This window comes from Amblyomma maculatum, chromosome 2, assembly GCF_055883805.1.
Source record: "Amblyomma maculatum isolate TAMU_Amacu chromosome 2, ASM5588380v1, whole genome shotgun sequence".
Taxonomy (NCBI): Eukaryota; Metazoa; Arthropoda; class Arachnida; order Ixodida; family Ixodidae; genus Amblyomma; species Amblyomma maculatum.
In genome coordinates, this window is record NC_139345.1 from 203,129,547 (window position 1) to 203,153,848 (window position 24,302).

A 24,302-nucleotide genomic window follows, 5' to 3' on the forward strand; every position below is an offset into this window, starting at 1 on the left:
ATCCGGTTTAAACATGTTGCGAAGCAGTGATCAACTGCGTCATGAAAGCATTCCATGGGCCGCTAGAGCATTTGTCGCTTGTCGCCGGCACACTTCCGTCAAAAAGCGCTGATGGGATTCCGTCGTGGCACAGAACTGGATCCGAAGCGACACTGCCAGTGCAGAGGACAGGAAACTGAATGATGAAAAAACGAAAGACATTAGTGAACCTCATCGTGTCGCTGCTCCCATGCCCACTGAAGGAGAGACGACGGTGCAGCCCATTTATATCTTCTGTGATGGTTGACGTCGATTTCGATCCGGGGTAAACATCTTGCGAAGCAGTGATCAACTGCGTCATGAAAGCATTCCATGGGCCGCTAGAGCATTTGTCGCTTGTCGCCGGCACACTTCCGTCAAAATGCGATGATGGGAATCCGTCGTGGCACAGATCTGGATCCGAAGCGACGCTGCCAGTGCAGAGGACAGGAAACTGAAGGATGAAAAAACGAAAGGCATTGGTGAACCACATCGTGTCGCTGCTCCCATGCCCACTAGAGGGGTGGCGATGGTGCAGCCCATTTATATCTTCTGTGATGGTTGACTTCGATGTCGATCCGGTTTAAACATGTTGCGAAGCAGTGATCAACTGCGCCATGAAAGCATTCCATGGGCCGCTAGAGCATTTGTCGCTTGTCGCCGGCACACTTCCGTCAAAAAGCGCTGATGGGATTCCGTCGTGGCACAGATCTGGATCCGAAGCGACGCTGCCAGTGCAGAGGACAGGAAACTGAATGATGAAAAAACGAAAGACATTAGTGAACCACATCGTGTCGCTGCTCCCATGCCCACTGAAGGGGAGACGACGGTGCAGCCCATTTATATCTTCTGTGATGGTTTACTTCGATGTTGATCCGGGGTAAACATCTTGCGAAGCAGAGATCAACTGCGTCATGAAAGCATTACATGGGCCGCTAGAGCATTTGTCGCTTGTCGCCGGCGCATTTCCGTCAAAAAGCGCTGATGGGATTCCGTCGTGGCACAGATCTGGATCCGAAGCGACGCTGCCAGTGCAGAGGACACGAAACTGAAGGATGAAAAAACGAAAGGCATTGGTGAACCACATCGTGTCGCTGCTCCCATGCCCACTGAAGGGGTGGCGACGGCTCAACCCATTTATATCTTCTGCGATGGTTGACTTCCATGTCGATCCGGGGTAAAGATCTTGCGAAGCGGTGATCAACTGCTTCATTAAAGAATTCCATTGGCCGCTAGAGGATTTGTCGGTTGTCGCCGGCACACTTCCGTCAAAAAGCGCTGATGGGATTCCGTCGTGGCACAGAACTGGATCCGAAGCGACATTGCCAGAGCAGAGGACAGGAAACTGAATGATGAAAAAACGAAAGACATTAGTGAACCACATCGTGTCGCTGCTCCCATGCTCACTGAAGGGGAGACGACAGTGCAGCCCATTTATATCTTCTGCGATGGTTGACTTCGATGTCGATCCGGTTTAAACATCTTGCGAAGCAGTGATCAACTGCGCCATGAAAGCATTCTATGGGCCGCTAGAGCATTTGTCGCTTGTCGCCGGCGCACTTCCGTCAAAAAGCGCTGATGGGATTCCGTCGTGGCACAGATCTGGATCCGAAGCGACGCTGCCAGTGCAGAGGACAGGAAACTGAAGGATGAAAAAACGAAAGACATTGGTGAACCACATCGTGTCGCTGCTCCCATGCCCCCTGAAGGGGTGGCGATGGTGCAGCCCATTTATATCTTCTGCGATGGTTGACTTACATGTCGATACGGGGTAAACATCTTGCGAAGCGGTGATCAACTGCGTCATGAAAGCATTCTATGGGCCGCTAGAGCATTTGTCGCTTGTCGCCGGCGCACTTCCGTCAAAAAGCGGTGATTGGATTCCGTCGTGGCACAGATATGGATCCGAAGCGACGCTGCCAGTGCAGAGGACAGGAAACTGAAGGATGAAAAAACGAAAGACATTGGTGAACCACATCGGGTCGCTGCTCCCATGCCCACTGAAGGGGTGACGACGGTGCAGCCCATTTATATCTTCTGCGATGGTTGACTTCGATGTCGATCCGGGGTAAACATCTTGCGAAGCAGAGATCAACTGCGACATGAACGCATTCTGTGCGCCGCTAGAGCATTTGTCGCTTGTCGCCGGCACACTTCCGTCAAAAAGCGCTGATGGGATTCCGTCGTGGCACAGATCTGGATCCGAAACGACGCTGCCAGTGCAGAGGACAGGAAACTGAAGGATGAAAAAACGAAAGGCATTGGTGAACCACATCGTGTTGCTGCTCCCATGCCGACTGAAGGGGTGACGACGGTGCAGCCCATTTATATCTTCTGCGATGGTTGACTTCGATGTCGATCCGGGGTAAACATCTTGCGAAGCAGTGATCAACTGCGTCATGAAAGCATTCCATGGGCGGCTAGAGCATTTGTCGCTTGTCGCCGGCACACTTCCGTCAAAAAACGCTGATGGGATTCCGTCGTGGCACAGATCTGGATCCGAAACGACGCTGCCAGTGCAGAGGACAGGATACTGAAGGATAAAAAAACGAAAGGCATTGGTGAACCACATCGTGTCGCTGCTCCCATGCCCACTGAAGGGGTGGCGAGGGTGAAGCCCATTTATATCTTCTGCGATGGTTGACTTCCATGTCGATCCGGGGTAAACATCTTGCGAAGCGGTGATCAACTGCTTCATGAAAGCATTCCATGGGCCGCTAGAGCATTTGTCGCTTTTCGCTGGCACACTTCCTTCAAAAAACGCTGATGGGATTCCGTCGTGGCACAGATCTGGATCCGAAGCGACGCTGCCAGTGCAGAGGACAGGAAACTGAATGATGAAAAAACGAGACATTAGTGAACCACATCGTGTCGCTGCTCCCATGCCCACTGAAGGGGTGGCGATGGTGCAGCCAATTTATATCTTCTGCTATGGTTGACTTCCATGTCGATCCGGGGTAAACATCTTGCGAAGCGGTGATCAACTGCGTCATGAAAGCATTCCATGGGCCGCTAGAGCATTTGTCGCTTGTCGCCGGCACACTTCCGTCAAAAAGCGCTGATGGGATTCCGTCGTGGCACAGAACTGGATCCGAAGCGACGCTGCCAGTGCAGAGGACAGGAAACTGAAGAATGAAAAAAACTAAAGACATTGGTGAACCACATCGTGTCGCTGCTCCCATGCCCACTGAAGGGGTGGCGATGGTGCAGCCCATTTATATCTTCTGCGATGGTTGACTTCGATGTCGATCCGGTTTAAACATGTTGCGAAGCAGTGATCAACTGCGTCATGAAAGCATTCCATGGGCCGCTAGAGCATTTGTCGCTTGTCGCCGGCACACTTCCGTCAAAAAGCGCTGATGGGATTCCGTCGTGGCACAGAACTGGATCCGAAGCGACGCTGCCAGTGCAGAGGACAGGAAACTGAATGATGAAAAAACGAAAGACATTTGAGAACCACATCGTGTCGCTGCTCCCATGCCCACTGAAGGGGAGACGACGGTGCAGCCCATTTATATCTTCTCTAATGGTTGACTTCGATGTCGATCCGGGGTAAACATCTTGCGAAGCAGTGATCAACTGCGTCATGAAAGCATTCCACGGGCCGCTAGAGCATTTGTCGCTTGTCGCCGGCACACTTCCGTCAAAAAGCGCTGATGGGATTCCGTCGTGGCACAGATCTGGATCCGAAGCGACGCTGCCAGTGCAGAGGACAGGAAACTTAAGGATGAAAAAACGAAAGGCATTGGTGAACCACATCGTGTCGCTGCTCCCATGCCCACTGAAGGGGTGGCGAGGGTGAAGCACATTTATATCTTCTGCGATGGTTGACTTCCATGTCGATCCGGGGTAAACATCTTGCGAAGCGGTGATCAACTGCTTCATGAAAGCATTCCATGGGCCGCTAGAGCATTTGTCGCTTGTCGTCGGCACACTTCCTTCAAAAAAACGCTGATGGGATTCCGTCGTGGCACAGATCTGGATCCGAAGCGACGCTGCCAGTGCAGAGGACAGGAAACTGAATGATGAAAAAACGAGACATTAGTGAACCACATCGTGTCGCTGCTCCCATGCCCACTGAAGGGGTGGCGATGGTGCAGCCAATTTATATCTTCTGCTATGGTTGACTTCCATGTCGATCCGGGGTAAACATCTTGCGAAGCGGTGATCAACTGCGTCATGAAAGCATTCCATGGGCCGCTAGAGCATTTGTCGCTTGTCGCCGGCACACTTCCGTCAAAAAGCGCTGATGGGATTCCGTCGTGGCACAGAACTGGATCCGAAGCGACGCTGCCAGTGCAGAGGACAGGAAACTGAAGAATGAAAAAACTAAAGACATTGGTGAACCACATCGTGTCGCTGCTCCCATGCCCACTGAAGGGGTGGCGATGGTGCAGCCCATTTATATCTTCTGCGATGGTTGACTTCGATGTCGATCCGGTTTAAACATGTTGCGAAGCAGTGATCAACTGCGTCATGAAAGCATTCCATGGGCCGCTAGAACATTTGTCGCTTGTCGCCGGCACACTTCCGTCAAAAAGCGCTGATGGGATTCCGTCGTGGCACAGAACTGGATCCGAAGCGACGCTGCCAGTGCAGAGGACAGGAAACTGAATGATGAAAAAACGAAAGACATTTGAGAACCACATCGTGTCGCTGCTCCCATGCCCACTGAAGGGGAGACGACGGTGCAGCCCATTTATATCTTCTCTAATGGTTGACTTCGATGTCGATCCGGGGTAAACATCTTGCGAAGCAGTGATCAACTGCGTCATGAAAGCATTCCACGGGCCGCTAGAGCATTTGTCGCTTGTCGCCGGCACACTTCCGTCAAAAAGCGCTGATGGGATTCCGTCGTGGCACAGATCTGGATCCGAAGCGACGCTGCCAGTGCAGAGGACAGGAAACTTAAGGATGAAAAAACGAAAGGCATTGGTGAACCACATCGTGTCGCTGCTCCCATGCCCACTAGAGGGGTGGCGATGGTGCAGCCCATTTATATCTTCTGTGATGGTTGACTTCGATGTCGATCCGGGGTAAACATCTTGCGAAGCAGTGATCAACTGCGTCATGAAAGCATTATATGGGCCGCTAGAGCATTTGTCGCTTGTCGCCGGCACATTTCCGTCAAAAAGCGCTGATGGGATTCCGTCGTGGCACACATCTGGATCCGAAGCGACGCTGCCAGTGCAGAGGACACGAAACTGAAGGATGAAAAAACGAAAGGCATTGGTGAACCACATCGTGTCGCTGCTCCCATGCCCACTGAAGGGGCGACGGTGCAGCCCATTTATATCTTCTGCGATGGTTGACTTCGATGTCGATCCAGGGTAAACATCTTGCGAAGCAGTGATCAACTGCGTCATGAAAGCTTTCCATGGGCCGCTATAGCATTTGTCGCTTGTCGCCGACACACTTCCGTCAAAGAGCGCTGATGGGATTCCGTCGTAGCATAGATCTGGATCCGAAGCGACGCTGCCATTGCAGAGGACAGGAAACTGAAGGTTGAAAAAACGAGAGACATTGGTGAACCACATCGTGTCGCTGCTCCCATGCCCACTGAAGGGGTGGCGATGGTGCAACCCATTTATATCTTCTGCGATGGTTGACTTCCATGTCGATCCGGGGTAAACATCTTGCGAAGCGGTGATCAACTGCTTCATGAAAGCATTCCATGGGCCGCTAGAGCATTTGTCGCTTGTCGCCGGCACACTTCCGTCAAAAAACGCTGATGGGATTCCGTCGTGGCACAGATCTGGATCCGAAGCGACGCTGCCAGTGCAGAGGACAGGAAACTGAATGATGAAAAAACAAAAGACATTAGTGAACCACATCGTGTCGCTGCTCCCATGCTCACTGAAGGGGAGACGACGGTGCAGCCCATTTATATCTTCTGTGATGGTTGACTTCGATGTCGGTCCGGGGTAAACATCTTGCGAAGCAGTGATCAACTGCGTCATGAAAGCATTCCATGGGCCGCTAGAGCATTTGTCGCTTGTTGCCGGCACACTTCCGTCAAAAAGCGCTGATGGGATTCCGTCGTGGCACAGATCTGGATCCAAAGCGACGCTGCCAGTGCAGAGGACAGGAAACTGAATGATGAAAAAACGAAAGACATTAGTGAACCACATCGTGTCGCTGCTCCCATGCCCACTGAAGGGGTGGCGATGGTGCAGCCAATTTATATCTTCTGCTATGGTTGACTTCCATGTCGATCCGGGGTAAACATCTTGCGAAGCGGTGATCAACTGCTTCATGAAAGCATTCCATGGGCCGCTAGAGCATTTGTCGCTTGTCGCCGGCACACTTCCGTCAAAAAGCGCTGATGGGATTCCGTCGTGGCACAGAACTGGATCCGAAGCGACGCTGCCAGTGCAGAGGACAGGAAACTGAAGGATGAAAAAACTAAAGACATTGGTGAACCACATCGTGTCGCTGCTCCCGTGCCCACTGAAGGGGTGGCGATGGTGCAGCCCATTTATATCTTCTGCGATGGTTGACTTCGATGTCGATCCGGTTTAAACATGTTGCGAAGCAGTGATCAACTGCGTCATGAAAGCATTCCATGGGCCGCTAGAGCATTTGTCGCTTGTCGCCGGCACACTTCCGTCAAAAAGCGCTGATGGGATTCCGTCGTGGCACAGAACTGGATCCGAAGCGACACTGCCAGTGCAGAGAACAGGAAACTGAATGATGAAAAAACGAAAGACATTAGTGAACCTCATCGTGTCGCTGCTCCCATGCCCACTGAAGGGGAGACGACGGTGCAGCCCATTTATATCTTCTGTGATGGTTGACGTCGATTTCGATCCGGGGTAAACATCTTGCGAAGCAGTGATCAACTGCGTCATGAAAGCATTCCATGGGCCGCTAGAGCATTTGTCGCTTGTCGCCGGCACACTTCCGTCAAAATGCGATGATGGGAATCCGTCGTGGCACAGATCTGGATCCGAAGCGACGCTGCCAGTGCAGAGGACAGGAAACTGAAGGATGAAAAAACGAAAGGCATTGGTGAACCACATCGTGTCGCTGCTCCCATGCCCACTAGAGGGGTGGCGATGGTGCAGCCCATTTATATCTTCTGTGATGGTTGACTTCGATGTCGATCCGGTTTAAACATGTTGCGAAGCAGTGATCAACTGCGCCATGAAAGCATTCCATGGGCCGCTAAGCATTTGTCGCTTGTCGCCGGCACACTTCCGTCAAAAAGCGCTGATGGGATTCCGTCGTGGCACAGATCTGGATCCGAAGCGACGCTGCCAGTGCAGAGGACAGGAAACTGAATGATGAAAAAACGAAAGACATTTGTGAACCACATCGTGTCGCTGCTCCCATGCCCACTGAAGGGGAGACGACGGTGCAGCCCATTTATATCTTCTGTGATGGTTTACTTCGATGTTGATCCGGGGTAAACATCTTGCGAAGCAGAGATCAACTGCGTCATGAAAGCATTACATGGGCCGCTAGAGCATTTGTCGCTTGTCGCCGGCACATTTCCGTCAAAAAGCGCTGATGGGATTCCGTCGTGGCACAGATCTGGATCCGAAGCGACGCTGCCAGTGCAGAGGACACGAAACTGAAGGATGAAAAAACGAAAGGCATTTGTGAACCACATCGTGTCGCTGCTCCCATGCCCACTGAAGGGGTGGCGATGGCGCAACCCATTTATATCTTCTGCGATGGTTGACTTCCATGTCGATCCGGGGTAAAGATCTTGCGAAGCGGTGATCAACTGCTTCATTAAAGAATTCCATTGGCCGCTAGAGGATTTGTCGGTTGTCGCCGGCACACTTCCGTCAAAAAGCGCTGATGGGATTCCGTCGTGGCACAGAACTGGATCCGAAGCGACATTGCCAGAGCAGAGGACAGGAAACTGAATGATGAAAAAACGAGACATTAGTGAACCACATCGTGTCGCTGCTCCCATGCCCACTAGAGGGGTGGCGATGGTGCAGCCCATTTATATCTTCTGTGATGGTTGACTTCGATGTCGATCCGGGGTAAACATCTTGCGAAGCAGTGATCAACTGCGTCATGAAAGCATTATATGGGCCGCTAGAGCATTTGTCGCTTGTCGCTGGCACATTTCCGTCAAAAAGCGCTGATGGGATTCCGTCGTGGCACAGATCTGGATCCGAAGCGACGCTGCCAGTGCAGAGGACAGGAAACTGAATGATGAAAAAACGAGACATTAGTGAACCACATCGTGTCGCTGCTCCCATGCCCACTGAAGGGGTGGCGATGGTGCAGCCAATTTATATCTTCTGCTATGGTTGACTTCCATGTCGATCCGGGGTAAACATCTTGCGAAGCGGTGATCAACTGCGTCATGAAAGCATTCCATGGGCCGCTAGAGCATTTGTCGCTTGTCGCCGGCACACTTCCGTCAAAAAGCGCTGATGGGATTCCGTCGTGGCACAGAACTGGATCCGAAGCGACGCTGCCAGTGCAGAGGACAGGAAACTGAAGAATGAAAAAAACTAAAGACATTGGTGAACCACATCGTGTCGCTGCTCCCATGCCCACTGAAGGGGTGGCGATGGTGCAGCCCATTTATATCTTCTGCGATGGTTGACTTCGATGTCGATCCGGTTTAAACATGTTGCGAAGCAGTGATCAACTGCGTCATGAAAGCATTCCATGGGCCGCTAGAGCATTTGTCGCTTGTCGCCGGCACACTTCCGTCAAAAAGCGCTGATGGGATTCCGTCGTGGCACAGAACTGGATCCGAAGCGACGCTGCCAGTGCAGAGGACAGGAAACTGAATGATGAAAAAACGAAAGACATTTGAGAACCACATCGTGTCGCTGCTCCCATGCCCACTGAAGGGGAGACGACGGTGCAGCCCATTTATATCTTCTCTAATGGTTGACTTCGATGTCGATCCGGGGTAAACATCTTGCGAAGCAGTGATCAACTGCGTCATGAAAGCATTCCACGGGCCGCTAGAGCATTTGTCGCTTGTCGCCGGCACACTTCCGTCAAAAACCGCTGATGGGATTCCGTCGTGGCACAGATCTGGATCCGAAGCGACGCTGCCAGTGCAGAGGACAGGAAACTTAAGGATGAAAAAACGAAAGGCATTGGTGAACCACATCGTGTCGCTGCTCCCATGCCCACTAGAGGGGTGGCGATGGTGCAGCCCATTTATATCTTCTGTGATGGTTGACTTCGATGTCGATCCGGGGTAAACATCTTGCGAAGCAGGGATCAACTGCGTCATGAAAGCATTATATGGGCCGCTAGAGCATTTGTCGCTTGTCGCCGGCACATTTCCGTCAAAAAGCGCTGATGGGATTCCGTAGTGGCACACATCTGGATCCGAAGCGACGCTGCCAGTGCAGAGGACACGAAACTGAAGGATGAAAAAACGAAAGGCATTGGTGAACCACATCGTGTCGCTGCTCCCATGCCCACTGAAGGGGTGACGACGGTGCAGCCCATTTATATCTTCTGCGATGGTTGACTTCGATGTCGATCCAGGGTAAACATCTTGCGAAGCAGTGATCAACTGCGTCATGAAAGCTTTCCATGGGCCGCTATAGCATTTGTCGCTTGTCGCCGACACACTTCCGTCAAAGAGCGCTGATGGGATTCCGTCGTGGCATAGATCTGGATCCGAAGCGACGCTGCCATTGCAGAGGACAGGAAACTGAAGGTTGAAAAAACGAAAGACATTGGTGAACCACATCGTGTCGCTGCTCCCATGCCCACTGAAGGGGTGGCGATGGTGCAACCCATTTATATCTTCTGCGATGGTTGACTTCCATGTCGATCCGGGGTAAACATCTTGCGAAGCGGTGATCAACTGCTTCATGAAAGCATTCCATGGGCCGCTAGAGCATTTGTCGCTTGTCGCCGGAACACTTCCGTCAAAAAACGCTGATGGGATTCCGTCGTGGCACAGATCTGGATCCGAAGCGACGCTGCCAGTGCAGAGGACAGGAAACTGAATGATGAAAAAACAAAAGACATTAGTGAACCACATCGTGTCGCTGCTCCCATGCTCACTGAAGGGGAGACGACGGTTCAGCCCATTTATATCTTCTGTGATGGTTGACTTCGATGTCGGTCCGGGGTAAACATCTTGCGAAGCAGTGATCAACTGCGTCATGAAAGCATTCCATGGGCCGCTAGAGCATTTGTCGCTTGTTGCCGGCACACTTCCGTCAAAAAGCGCTGATGGGATTCCGTCGTGGCACAGATCTGGATCCAAAGCGACGCTGCCAGTGCAGAGGACAGGAAACTGAATGATGAAAAAACGAAAGACATTAGTGAACCACATCGTGTCGCTGCTCCCATGCCCACTGAAGGGGTGGCGATGGTGCAGCCAATTTATATCTTCTGCTATGGTTGACTTCCATGTCGATCCGGGGTAAACATCTTGCGAAGCGGTGATCAACTGCTTCATGAAAGCATTCCATGGGCCGCTAGAGCATTTGTCGCTTGTCGCCGGCACACTTCCGTCAAAAAGCGCTGATGGGATTCCGTCGTGGCACAGAACTGGATCCGAAGCGACGCTGCCAGTGCAGAGGACAGGAAACTGAAGGATGAAAAAACTAAAGACATTGGTGAACCACATCGTGTCGCTGCTCCCGTGCCCACTGAAGGGGTGGCGATGGTGCAGCCCATTTATATCTTCTGCGATGGTTGACTTCGATGTCGATCCGGGGTAAACAACTTGCGAAGCAGTGATCAACTGCGTCATGAAAGCATTCCATGGGCCGGTAGAGCATTTGCCGCTTGTCGCCGGCGCAAAGCGCTGATGGTATTCCGTCGTGGCACAGATCTGGATCCGAAGCGACGCTGCAAGTGCAGAGGACAGGAAACTGAAGGATGAAAAAAATGAAAGACATTGGTGAACCACATCGTGTCGCTGCTCCCATGCCCACTGAAGGGGTGACGACGGTGCAGTCCATTTATATCTTCTCCGATGGTTGACTTCGATGTCGATCCGGGGTAAACATCTTGCGAAGCAGTGATCAACTGCGTCATGAAAGCATTTCATGGGCCGCTAGAGCATTTGTCGCTTGCCGCCGGCACACTTCCGTCAAAAAGCGCTGATGGGATTCCATCGTGGCACAGATCTGGATCCGAAGCGACGCTGCCAGTGCAGGGGACAGGAAACTGAAGGTTTAAAAAATGAAAGACGTTGGTGAACCACATCGTGTCGCTGCTCCCAACCCACTGAAGAGGTGGCGATGGTGCAGCCCATTTATATCTTCTGCGATGGTTGACTTCGGTGTCGATCCGGGGTAAACATCTTTCGAAGCGGTGATCAACTGCGTCATGAAAGCATTCCATGGGCCGCTAGAACATCTGTCGCTAGAGGCCGGCGCACTGCCGTCAAAAAGCGCTGATGGGATTCCGTTGTGGCACAGAACTGGATCCGAAGCAACGCTGCCAGTGCAGAGAACAGGAAACTGAAGTATGAAAAAACAAAAGACATTGGTGAACCACATCGTGTCGCTGCTCCCTCACCCACTGAAGGGGTGGAGACGGCGCAGCCCAATTATATCTTCTGCGATGGTTGACTTCGATGTCGATCCGGGGTAAACATCTTTCGAAGCGGTGATCAACTGCGTCATGAAAGCATTCCATGGGCCGCTAGCACATTTGTCGCTTGAGGCCGGCGCACTGCCGTCAAAAAGCGCTTATGGGATTATAGGATTCCGTTGTGGCACAGAACTGGATCCGAAGCAACGCTGCCAGTGCAGAGGACAGGAAACTGAAGGATGAAAAAACAAAAGACATTGGTGAACCACATCGTGTCGCTGCTCCCATGCCCACTGAAGGGGTGGAGACGGCGCAGCCCAATTATATCTTCTGCGATGGTTGACTTTGATGTCGATAAGGGGTAACCATCTTTCGAAGCGGTGACCAACTGCGTCATGAAAGCATCCCATGGGCCGCTAGAACATTTGTCGCTTGAGGCCGGCGCACTGCAGTCAAAAAGCGCTTATGGGATTCCGTTGCGGCAGAGAACTGGATCCGAAGCAACGCTGCCAGTGCAGAGGACAGGAAACTGAACGATGAAAAAACAAAAGACATTGGTGAACCACATCGTGTCACTGCTCCCATGCCCACTGAAGGGGTGGAGACGGCGCAGCCCAATTATATCTTCTGCGATGTTTGACTTCGATGTCGATCCGGGGTAAACATCTTTCGAAGCGGTGATCAACTGCGTCATGAAAGCATTCTATGGACCGCTAGAGCATTTGTCGCTTGTCGCCGGCGCACTTCCGTCAAAAAGCGGTGATGGGATTCCGTCGTGGCACAGATCTGGATCCGAAGCGACGCTGCCAGTGCAGAGGACAGGAAACTGAAGGATGAAAAAACGAAAGACATTGGTGAACCACATCGGGTCGCTGCTCCCATGCCCACTGAAGGGGTGACGACGGTGCAGCCCATTTATATCTTCTGCGATGGTTGACTTCGATGTCGATCCGGGGTAAACATCTTGAGAAGCAGAGATCAACTGCGTCATGAAAGCATTCCATGGGCCGCTAGAGCATTTGTCGCTTGTCGCCGGCAAACTTCCGTCAAAAAGCGCTGATGGGATTCCGTCGTGGCACAGATCTGGATCCGAAACGACGCTGCCAGTGCAGAGGACAGGAAACTGAAGGATGAAAAAACGAAAGGCATTGGTGAACCACATCGTGTCGCTGCTCCCATGCCCACTGAAGGGGTGGCGAGGGTGAAGCCCATTTATATCTTCTGCGATGGTTGTCTTCCATGTCGATCCGGGGTAAACATCTTGCGAAGCGGTGATCAACTGCTTCATGAAAGCATTCCATGGGCCGCTAGAGCATTTGTCGCTTGTCGCCGGCACACTTCCTTCAAAAAACGCTGATGGGATTCCGTCGTGGCACAGATCTGGATCCGAAGCGACGCTGCCAGTGCAGAGGACAGGAAACTGAATGATGAAAAAACGAAAGACATTAGTGAACCACATCGTGTCGCTGCTCCCATGCTCACTGAAGGGGAGACGACAGTGCAGCCCATTTATATCTTCTGTGATGGTTGACTTCGATGTCGGTCCGGGATAAACATCTTGCGAAGCAGAGATCAACTGCGTCATGAAAGCATTACATGGGCCGCTAGAGCATTTGTCGCTTGTCGCCGGCACATTTCCGTCATAAAGCGCTGATGGGATTCCGTCGTGGCACAGATCTGGATCCGAAGCGACGCTGCCAGTGCAGAGGACACGAAACTGAAGGATGAAAAAACGAAAGGCATTGGTGAACCACAACGTGTCGCTGCTCCCATGCCCACTGAAGGGGTGGCGATGGTGCAACCCATTTATATCTTCTGCGATGGTTGACTTCCATGTCGATCCGGGGTAAACATCTTGCGAAGCGGTGATCAACTGCTTCATTAATGAATTCCATGGGCCGCTAGAGCATTTGTCGGTTGTCGCCGGCACACTTCCGTCAAAAAGCGCTGATGGGATTCCGTCGTGGCACAGAACTGGATCCGAAGCGACACTGCCAGTGCAGAGGACAGGAAACTGAATGATGAAAAAACGAAAGACATCAGTGAACCACATCGTGTCGCTGCTCCCATGCCCACAGAAGGGGAGACGACGGTGCAGCCCATTTATATCTTCTGTGATGGTTGACTTCGATGTCGATCCGGGGTAAACTTCTTGCGAAGCAGTGATCAACTGCGTCATGAAAGCATTCCATGGGCCGCTAGAGCATTTGTCGCTTGTCGCCGGCACACTTCCGTCAAAAAGCGCTGATGGGATTCCGTCGTGGCACAGATCTGCATCCGAAGCGACGCTGCCAGTGCAGAGGACAGGAAACTGAATGATGAAAAAACGAAAGACATTAGTGAACCACATCGTGTCGCTGCTCCCATGCCCACTGAAGGGGAGACGACGGTGCAGCCCATTTATATCTTCTGTGATGGTTTACTTCGATGTTGATCCGGGGTAAACATCTTGCGAAGCAGAGATCAACTGCGTCATGAAAGCATTACATGGGCCGCTAGAGCATTTGTCGCTCGTCGCCGGCACATTTCCGTCAAAAAGCGCTGATGGGATTCCGTCGTGGCACAGATCTGGATCCGAAGCGACGCTGCCAGTGCAGAGGACACGAAACTGAATGATGAAAAAACGAAAGGCATTGGTGAACCACATCGTGTCGCTGCTCCCATGCCCACTGAAGGGGTGGCGATGGCGCAACCCATTTATATCTTCTGCGATGGTTGACTTCCATGTCGATCCGGGGTAAAGATCTTGCGAAGCGGTGATCAACTGCTTCATTAAAGAATTCCATTGGCCGCTAGAGGATTTGTCGGTTGTCGCCGGCACACTTCCGTCAAAAAGCGCTGATGGGATTCCGTCGTGGCACAGAACTGGATCCGAAGCGACATTGCCAGAGCAGAGGACAGGAAACTGAATGATGAAAAAACGAAAGACATTAGTGAACCACATCGTGTCGCTGCTCCCATGCCCACAGAAGGGGAGACGACGGTGCAGCCCATTTATATTTTCTCCGATGGTTGACTTCGATGCCGATCCGGGGTAAACATCTTGCGAAGCAGTGATCAACTGCGTCATGAAAGCATTCCATGGGCCGCTAGAGCATTTGTCGCTTGTCGCCGGCACACTTCCGTCAAAAAGCGCTGATGGGATTCCGTCGTGGCACAGATCTGCATCCGAAGCGACGCTGCCAGTGCAGAGGACAGGAAACTGAAAGATGAAAAAAGGAAAGGCATTGGTGAACCACATCGTGTCGCTGCTCCCATGCCCACTAGAGGGGTGGCGATGGTGCAGCCCATTTGTATCTTCTGTGATGGTTGACTTCGATGTCGATCCGGGGTAAACATCTTGCGAAGCAGTGATCAACTGCGTCATGAAAGCATTCCATGGGCCGCTAGAGCATTTGTCGCTTGTCGCCGGCACACTTCCGTCAAAAAGCGCTGATGGGATTCCGTCGTGGCACAGATCTGGATCCGAAGCGACGCTGCCAGTGCAGAGGACAGGAAACTGAATGATGAAAAAACGAAAGACATTAGTAAACCACATCGTGTCGCTGCTCCCATGCCCACTGAAGGGGAGACGACGGTGCAGCCCATTTATATCTTCTGCGATGGTTGACTTCGATGTCGTCCGGGGTAAACATCTTGCGAAGCAGTGATCAACTGCGTCATGAAAGCATTCCATGGGCCGCTAGAGCATTTGTCGCTTGTCGCCGGCACACTTCCGTCAAAAAGCGCTGATGGGATTCCGTCGTGGCACAGATCTGGATCTGAAGCGACGCTGCCAGTGCAGAGGACAGGAAACTGAAGGTTGAAAAAACGAAAGACATTGGTGAACCACATCGTGTCGCTGCTCCCATGCCCACTGAAGGGGTGGCGATGGTGCAACCCATTTATATCTTCTGCGATGGTTGACTTCCATGTCGATCCGGGGTAAACATCTTGCGAAGCAGTGATCAACTGCGTCATGAAAGCATTTCATGGGCCACTAGAGCATTTGTCGCTTGTCGCCGGCACACTTTCGTCAAAAAGCGCTGATGGGATTCCGTCGTAGCACAGATCTGGATCCGAAGGGACGCTGCCAGTGCAGAGGACAGGAAACTGTAGGATGAAAGAACGAAAGACATTGGTGAACCACATCGTGTCGCTGCTCCCATGCTCACTGAAGCGGTGGCGATGGTACAGCCCATTTATATCTTCTGCGATGGTTGACTTCGATGTCGATCCGGGGTAAACAACTTGCGAAGCAGTGATCAACTGCGTCATGAAAGCATTCCATGGGCCGGTAGAGCATTTGCCGCTTGTCGCCGGCGCAAAGCGCTGATGGTATTCCGTCGTGGCACAGATCTGGATCCGAAGCGACGCTGCAAGTGCAGAGGACAGGAAACTGAAGGATGAAAAAAACGAAAGACATTGGTGAACCACATCGTGTCGCTGCTCCCATGCCCACTGAAGGGGTGACGACGGTGCAGTCCATTTATATCTTCTCCGATGGTTGACTTCGATGTCGATCCGGGGTAAACATCTTGCGAAGCAGTGATCAACTGCGTCATGAAAGCATTTCATGGGCCGCTAGAGCATTTGTCGCTTGTCGCCGGCACACTTCCGTCAAAAAGCGCTGATGGGATTCCATCGTGGCACAGATCTGGATCCGAAGCGACGCTGCCAGTGCAGGGGACAGGAAACTGAAGGTTTAAAAAATGAAAGACGTTGGTGAACCACATCGTGTCGCTGCTCCCAACCCACTGAAGAGGTGGCGATGGTGCAGCCCATTTATATCTTCTGCGATGGTTGACTTCGGTGTCGATCCGGGGTAAACATCTTTCGAAGCGGTGATCAACTGCGTCATGAAAGCATTCCATGGGCCGCTAGAACATCTGTCGCTAGAGGCCGGCGCACTGCCGTCAAAAAGCGCTGATGGGATTCCGTTGTGGCACAGATCTGGATCCGAAGCGACGCTGCCAGTGCAGAGAACAGGAAACTGAAGTATGAAAAAACAAAAGACATTGGTGAACCACATCGTGTCGCTGCTCCCTCACCCACTGAAGGGGTGGAGACGGCGCAGCCCAATTATATCTTCTGCGATGGTTGACTTCGATGTCGATCCGGGGTAAACATCTTTCGAAGCGGTGATCAACTGCGTCATGAAAGCATTCCATGGGCCGCTAGCACATTTGTCGCTTGAGGCCGGCGCACTGCCGTCAAAAAGCGCTCATGGGATTATAGGATTCCGTTGTGGCACAGAACTGGATCCGAAGCAACGCTGCCAGTGCAGAGGACAGGAAACTGAAGGATGAAAAAACAAAAGACATTGGTGAACCACATCGTGTCGCTGCTCCCATGCCCACTGAAGGGGTGGAGACGGCGCAGCCCAATTATATCTTCTGCGATGGTTGACTTTGATGTCGATCCGGGGTAAACATCTTTCGAAGCGGTGACCAACTGCGTCATGAAAGCATCCCATGGGCCGCTAGAACATTTGTCGCTTGAGGCCGGCGCACTGCAGTCAAAAAGCGCTTATGGGATTCCGTTGCGGCACAGATCTGGATCCGAAGCGACGCTGCCAGTGCAGAGGACAGGAAACTGAAGGATGAAAAAACGAAAGACATTGGTGAACCACATCGGGTCGCTGCTCCCATGCCCACTGAAGGGGTGACGACGGTGCAGCCCATTTATATCTTCTGCGATGGTTGACTTCGATGTCGATCCGGGGTAAACATCTTGCGAAGCAGAGATCAACTGCGTCATGAAAGCATTCCATGGGCCGCTAGAGCATTTGTCGCTTGTCGCCGGCAAACTTCCGTCAAAAAGCGCTGATGGGATTCCGCCGTGGCACAGATCTGGATCCGAAACGACGCTGCCAGTGCAGAGGACAGGAAACTGAAGGATGAAAAAACGAAAGGCATTGGTGAACCACATCGTGTCGCTGCTCCCATGCCCACTGAAGGGGTGGCGAGGGTGAAGCCCATTTATATCTTCTGCGATGGTTGTCTTCCATGTCGATCCGGGGTAAACATCTTGCGAAGCGGTGATCAACTGCTTCATGAAAGCATTCCATGGGCCGCTAGAGCATTTGTCGCTTGTCGCCGGCACACTTCCTTCAAAAAACGCTGATGGGATTCCGTCGTGGCACAGATCTGGATCCGAAGCGACGCTGCCAGTGCAGAGGACAGGAAACTGAATGATGAAAAAACGAAAGACATTAGTGAACCACATCGTGTCGCTGCTCCCATGCTCACTGAAGGGGAGACGACAGTGCAGCCCATTTATATCTTCTGTGATGGTTGACTTCGATGTCGGTCCGGGATAAACATCTTGCAAAGCAGAGATCAACTGCGTCATGAAAGCATTACATGGGCCGCTAGAGCATTTGTCGCTTGTCGCCGGCACATTTCCGTCAAAAAGCGCTGATGGGATTCCGTCGTGGCACAGATCTGGATCCGAAGCGACGCTGCCAGTGCAGAGGACACGAAACTGAAGGATGAAAAAACGAAAGGCATTGGTGAACCACATCGTGTCGCTGCTCCCATGCCCACTGAAGGGGTGGCGATGGTGCAACCCATTTATATCTTCTGCGATGGTTGACTTCCATGTCGATCCGGGGTAAACATCTTGCGAAGCGGTGATCAACTGCTTCATTAAAGAATTCCATGGGCCGCTAGAGCATTTGTCGGTTGTCGCCGGCACACTTCCGTCAAAAAGCGCTGATGGGATTCCGTCGTGGCACAGAACTGGATCCGAAGCGACACTGCCAGTGCAGAGGACAGGAAACTGAATGATGAAAAAACGAAAGACATTGGTGAACCACATCGTGTCGCTGCTCCCTCACCCACTGAAGGGGTGGAGACGGCGCAGCCCAATTATATCTTCTGCGATGGTTGACTTCGATGTCGATCCGGGGTAAACATCTTTCGAAGCGGTGATCAACTGCGTCATGAAAGCATTCCATGGGCCGCTAGAGCATTTGTCGCTTGTCGCCGGCACACTTCCGTCAAAAAGCGCTGATGGGATTCCGTTGTGGCACAGAACTGGATCCGAAGCAACGCTGCCAGTGCAGAGGACAGGAAACTGAAGGATGAAAATACAAAAGACATTGGTGAACCACATCGTGTCGCTGCTCCCATGCCCACTGAAGGGGTGGAGACGGCGCAGCCCAATTATATCTTCTGCGATGGTTGACTTTGATGTCGATCCGGGGTAAACATCTTTCGAAGCGGTGATCAACTGCGTCATGAAAGCATCCCATGGGCCGCTAGAACATTTGTCGCTTGAGGCCGGCGCACTGCAATCAAAAAGCGCTTATGGGATTCCGTTGCGGCAGAGAACTGGATCCGAAGCAACGCTGCCAGTGCAGAGGACAGGAAACTGAAGGATGAAAAAACAAAAGACATTGGTGAACCACATCGTGTCGCTGCTCCCATGCCCACTGAAGGGGTGGAGACGGCGCAGCCCAATTATATCTTCTGCGATGTTTGACTTCGATGTCGATCCGGGGTAAACATCTTGCGAAGCAGAGATCAACTGCGTCATGAAAGCATTCCATGGGCCTCTAGAGCATTTGTCGCTTGTCGCCGGCACATTTCCGTCAAAAGGCGGTGATGGGATTCCGTCGTGGCACAGATCTGGATCCGAAGCGACGCTGCCAGTGCAGAGGACAGGAAACTGAAGGATGAAAAAACGAAAGACATTGGTGAACCACATCGGGTCGCTGCTCCCATGCCCACTAGAGGGGTGGCGATGGTGCAGCCCATTTGTATCTTCTGTGATGGTTGACATCGATGTCGATCCGGGGTAAACATCTTGCGAAGCAGGGATCATCTGCGTCATGAAAGCATTCCATGGGCCGCTAGAGCATTTGTCGTTTGTCGCCGGCACACTTCCGTCAAAAAGCGCTGATGGGATTCCGTCGTGGCACAGATCTGGATCCGAAGCGACGCTGCCAGTGCAGAGGACAGGAAACTGTAGGATGAAAGAACGAAAGACATTGGTGAACCACATCGTGTCGCTGCTCCCATGCCCACTGAAGGGGAGACGACGGTGCAGCCCATTTATATCTTCTGTGATGGTTCACTTCGATGTCGATCCGGGGTAAACATCTTGCGAAGCAGAGATCAACTGCGTCATGAAAGCATTCCATGGGCCGCTAGAGCATTTGTCGCTTGTCGCCGGCACATTTCCGTCAAAAGGCGCTGATGGGATTCCGTCGTGGCACAGATCTGGATCCGAAGCGACGCTGCCAGTGCAGAGGACACGAAACTGAAGGATGAAAAAACGAAAGGCATTGGTGAACCACATCGTGTCGCTGCTCCCATGCCCACTGAAGGGGTGACGACGGTGCAGCCCATTTATATCTTCTCCGATGGTTGACTTCGATGTCGATCCGGGGTAAACATCTTGCGAAGCAGTGATCAACTGCGTCATGAAAGCATTTCATGGGCCGCTAGAGCATTTGTCGCTTGTCGCCGGCACACTTCCGTCAAAAAGCGCTGAGGGGATTGCATCGTGGCACAGATCTGGATCCGAAGCGACGCTGCCAGTGCGGGGGACAGGAAACTGAAGGTTTAAAAAATGAAAGACGTTGGTGAACCACATCGTGTCGCTGCTCCCAACCCACTGAAGAGGTGGCGATGGTGCAGCCCATTTATATCTTCTGCGATGGTTGACTTCGGTGTCGATCCGGGGTAAACATCTTTCGAAGCGGTGATCAACTGCGTCATGAAAGCATTCCATGGGCCGCAGAACATCTGTCGCTAGAGGCCGGCGCACTGCCGTCAAAAAGCGCTGATGGGATTCCGTTGTGGCACAGAACTGGATCCGAAGCAACGCTGCCAGTGCAGAGAACAGGAAACTGAAGTACGAAAAAACAAAAGACATTGGTGAAAAAAATCGTGTCGCTGCTCCCTCACCCACTGAAGGGGTGGAGACGGCGCAGCCCAATTATATCTTCTGCGATGGTTGACTTCGATGTCGATCCGGGGTAAACATCTTTCGAAGCGGTGATCAACTGCGTCATGAAAGCATTCCATGGGCCGCTAGCACATTTGTCGCTTGAGGCCGGCGCACTGCCGTCAAAAAGTGCTTATGGGATTATAGGATTCCGTTGTGGCACAGAACTGGATCCGAAGCAACGCTGCCAGTGCAGAGGACAGGAAACTGAAGGATGAAAATACAAAAGACATTGGTGAACCACATCGTGTCGCTGCTCCCATGCCCACTGAAGGGGTGGAGACGGCGCAGCCCAATTATATCTTCTGCGATGGTTGACTTTGATGTCGATCCGGGGTAAACATCTTTCGAAGCGGTGATCAACTGCGTCATGAAAGCATCCCATGGGCCGCTAGAACATTTGTCGCTTGAGGCCGGCGCACTGCAATCAAAAAGCGCTTATGGGATTCCGTTGCGGCAGAGAACTGGATCCGAAGCAACGCTGCCAGTGCAGAGGACAGGAAACTGAATGATGAAAAAACGAAAGACATTAGTAAACCACATCGTGTCGCTGCTCCCATGCCCACTGAAGGGGAGACGACGGTGCAGCCCATTTATATCTTCTGTGATGGTTCACTTCGATGTCGATCCGGGGTAAACATCTTGCGAAGCAGAGATCAACTGCGTCATGAAAGCATTCCATGGGCCGCTAGAGCATTTGTCGCTTGTCGCCGGCACATTTCCGTCAAAAGGCGCTGATGGGATTCCGTCGTGGCACAGATCTGGATCCGAAGCGACGCTGCCAGTGCAGAGGACACGAAACTGAAGGATGAAAAAACGAAAGGCGTTGGTGAACCACATCGTGTCGCTGCTCCCATGCCCACTGAAGGGGTGACGACGGTGCAGCCCATTTATATCTTCTGCGATGGTTGACTTCGATGTCGATCCGGGGTAAACATCTTGCGAAGCAGTGATCAACTGCGTCATGAAAGCATTCCATGGGCCGCTAGAGCATTTGTCGCTTGTCGCCGGCACACTTCCGTCAAAAAGCGCTGATGGGATTCCGTCGTGGCACAGATCTGGATCTGAAGCGACGCTGCCAGTGCAGAGGACAGGAAACTGAAGGTTGAAAAAACGAAAGACATTGGTGAACCACATCATGTCGCTGCTCCCATGCCCACTGAAGGGGTGACGACGGTGCAGCCCATTTATATCTTCTCCGATGGTTGACTTCGATGTCGATCCGGGGTAAACATCTTGCGAAGCAGTGATCAACTGCGTCATGAAAGCATTTCATGGGCCGCTAGAGCATTTGTCGCTTGTCGCCGGCACACTTCCGTCAAAAAGCGCTGATGGGATTCCATCGTGGCACAGATCTGGATCCGAAGCGACGCTGCCAGTGCAGGGGACAGGAAACTGAAGGTTTAAAAATTGAAAGACGTTGGTGAACCACATCGTGTCGCTGCTCCCAACCCACTGAAGAGGTGGCGATGGTGCAGCCCATTTATATCTTCTGCGATGGTTGACTTCGGTGTCGATCCGGGGTAAACATCTTTCGAAGCGGTGATCAACTGCGTCATGAAAGCATTCCATGGGCCGTAGAACATCTGTCGCTAGAGGCCGGCGCACTGCCGTCAAAAAGCGCTGATGGGATTCCGTTGTGGCACAGAACTGGATCCGAAGCAACGCTGCCAGTGCAGAGAACAGGAAACTGAAGTATGAAAAAACAAAAGACATTGGTGAACCACATCGTGTCGCTGCTCCCTCACCCACTGAAGGGGTGGAGACGGCGCAGCCCAATTATATCTTCTGCGATGGTTGACTTCGATGTCGATCCGGGGTAAACATCTTTCGAAGCGGTGATCAACTGCGTCATGAAAGCATTCCATGGGCCGCTAGAGCATTTGTCGCTTGTCGCCGGCACACTTCCGTCAAAAAGCGCTGATGGGATTCCGTCGTGGCACAGAACTGGATCCGAAGCGACGCTGCCAGTGCAGAGGACAGGAAACTGAAGAATGAAAAAAACTAAAGACATTGGTGAACCACATCGTGTCGCTGCTCCCATGCCCACTGAAGGGGTGGCGATGGTGCAGCCCATTTATATCTTCTGCGATGGTTGACTTCGATATCGATCCGGTTTAAACATGTTGCGAAGCAGTGATCAACTGCGTCATGAAAGCATTCCATGGGCCGCTAGAGCATTTGTCGCTTGTCGCCGGCACACTTCCGTCAAAAAGCGCTGATGGGATTCCGTCGTGGCACAGAACTGGATCCGAAGCGACGCTGCCAGTGCAGAGGACAGGAAACTGAATGATGAAAAAACGAAAGACATTTGAGAACCACATCGTGTCGCTGCTCCCATGCCCACTGAAGGGGAGACGACGGTGCAGCCCATTTATATCTTCTCTAATGGTTGACTTCGATGTCGATCCGGGGTAAACATCTTGCGAAGCAGTGATCAACTGCGTCATGAAAGCATTCCACGGGCCGCTAGAGCATTTGTCGCTTGTCGCCGGCACACTTCCGTCAAAAAGCGCTGATGGGATTCCGTCGTGGCACAGATCTGGATCCGAAGCGACGCTGCCAGTGCAGAGGACAGGAAACTTAAGGATGAAAAAACGAAAGGCATTGGTGAACCACATCGTGTCGCTGCTCCCATGCCCACTAGAGGGGTGGCGATGGTGCAACCCATTTATATCTTCTGTGATGGTTGACTTCGATGTCGATCCGGGGTAAACATCTTGCGAAGCAGTGATCAACTGCGTCATGAAAGCATTATATGGGCCGCTAGAGCATTTGTCGCTTGTCGCCGGCACATTTCCGTCAAAAAGCGCTGATGGGATTCCGTAGTGGCACACATCTGGATCCGAAGCGACGCTGCCAGTGCAGAGGACACGAAACTGAAGGATGAAAAAACGAAAGGCATTGGTGAACCACATCGTGTCGCTGCTCCCATGCCCACTGAAGGGGTGACGACGGTGCAGCCCATTTATATCTTCTGCGATGGTTGACTTCGATGTCGATCCAGGGTAAACATCTTGCGAAGCAGTGATCAACTGCGTCATGAAAGCTTTCCATGGGCCGCTAGAGCATTTGTCGCTTGTCGCCGGCACACTTCCGTCAAAAAGCGCTGATGGGATTCCGTCGTGGCACAGAACTGGATCCGAAGCGACACTGCCAGTGCAGAGGACAGGAAACTGAATGATGAAAAAACGAAAGACATTAGTGAACCTCATCGTGTCGCTGCTCCCATGCCCACTGAAGGGGAGACGACGGTGCAGCCCATTTATATCTTCTGTGATGGTTGACGTCGATGTCGATCCGGGGTAAACATCTTGCGAAGCAGTGATCAACTGCGTCATGAAAGCATTTCATGGGCCGCTAGAGCATTTGTCGCTTGTTGCCGGCACACTTCCGTCAAAAAGCGCTGATGGGATTCCGTCGTGGCACAGATCTGGATCCAAAGCGACGCTGCCAGTGCAGAGGACAGGAAACTGAATGATGAAAAAACGAAAGACATTAGTGAACCACATCGTGTCGCTGCTCCCATGCCCACTGAAGGGGTGGCGATGGTGCAGCCAATTTATATCTTCTGCTATGGTTGACTTCCATGTCGATCCGGGGTAAACATCTTGCGAAGCGGTGATCAACTGCTTCATGAAAGCATTCCATGGGCCGCTAGAGCATTTGTCGCTTGTCGCCGGCACACTTCCGTCAAAAAGCGCTGATGGGATTCCGTCGTGGCACAGAACTGGATCCGAAGCGACGCTGCCAGTGCAGAGGACAGGAAACTGAAGGATGAAAAAACTAAAGACATTGGTGAACCACATCGTGTCGCTGCTCCCGTGCCCACTGAAGGGGTGGCGATGGTG

At 52.2% G+C, this 24,302-nt stretch overlaps 1 pseudogene; it reads right to left on the reverse strand.

Moving 5' to 3' along the window:
* LOC146201090 (uncharacterized) overlaps positions 1-24,302 on the reverse strand; it is a 53,471-nt pseudogene that overhangs the window by 23,454 nt on the left and 5,715 nt on the right.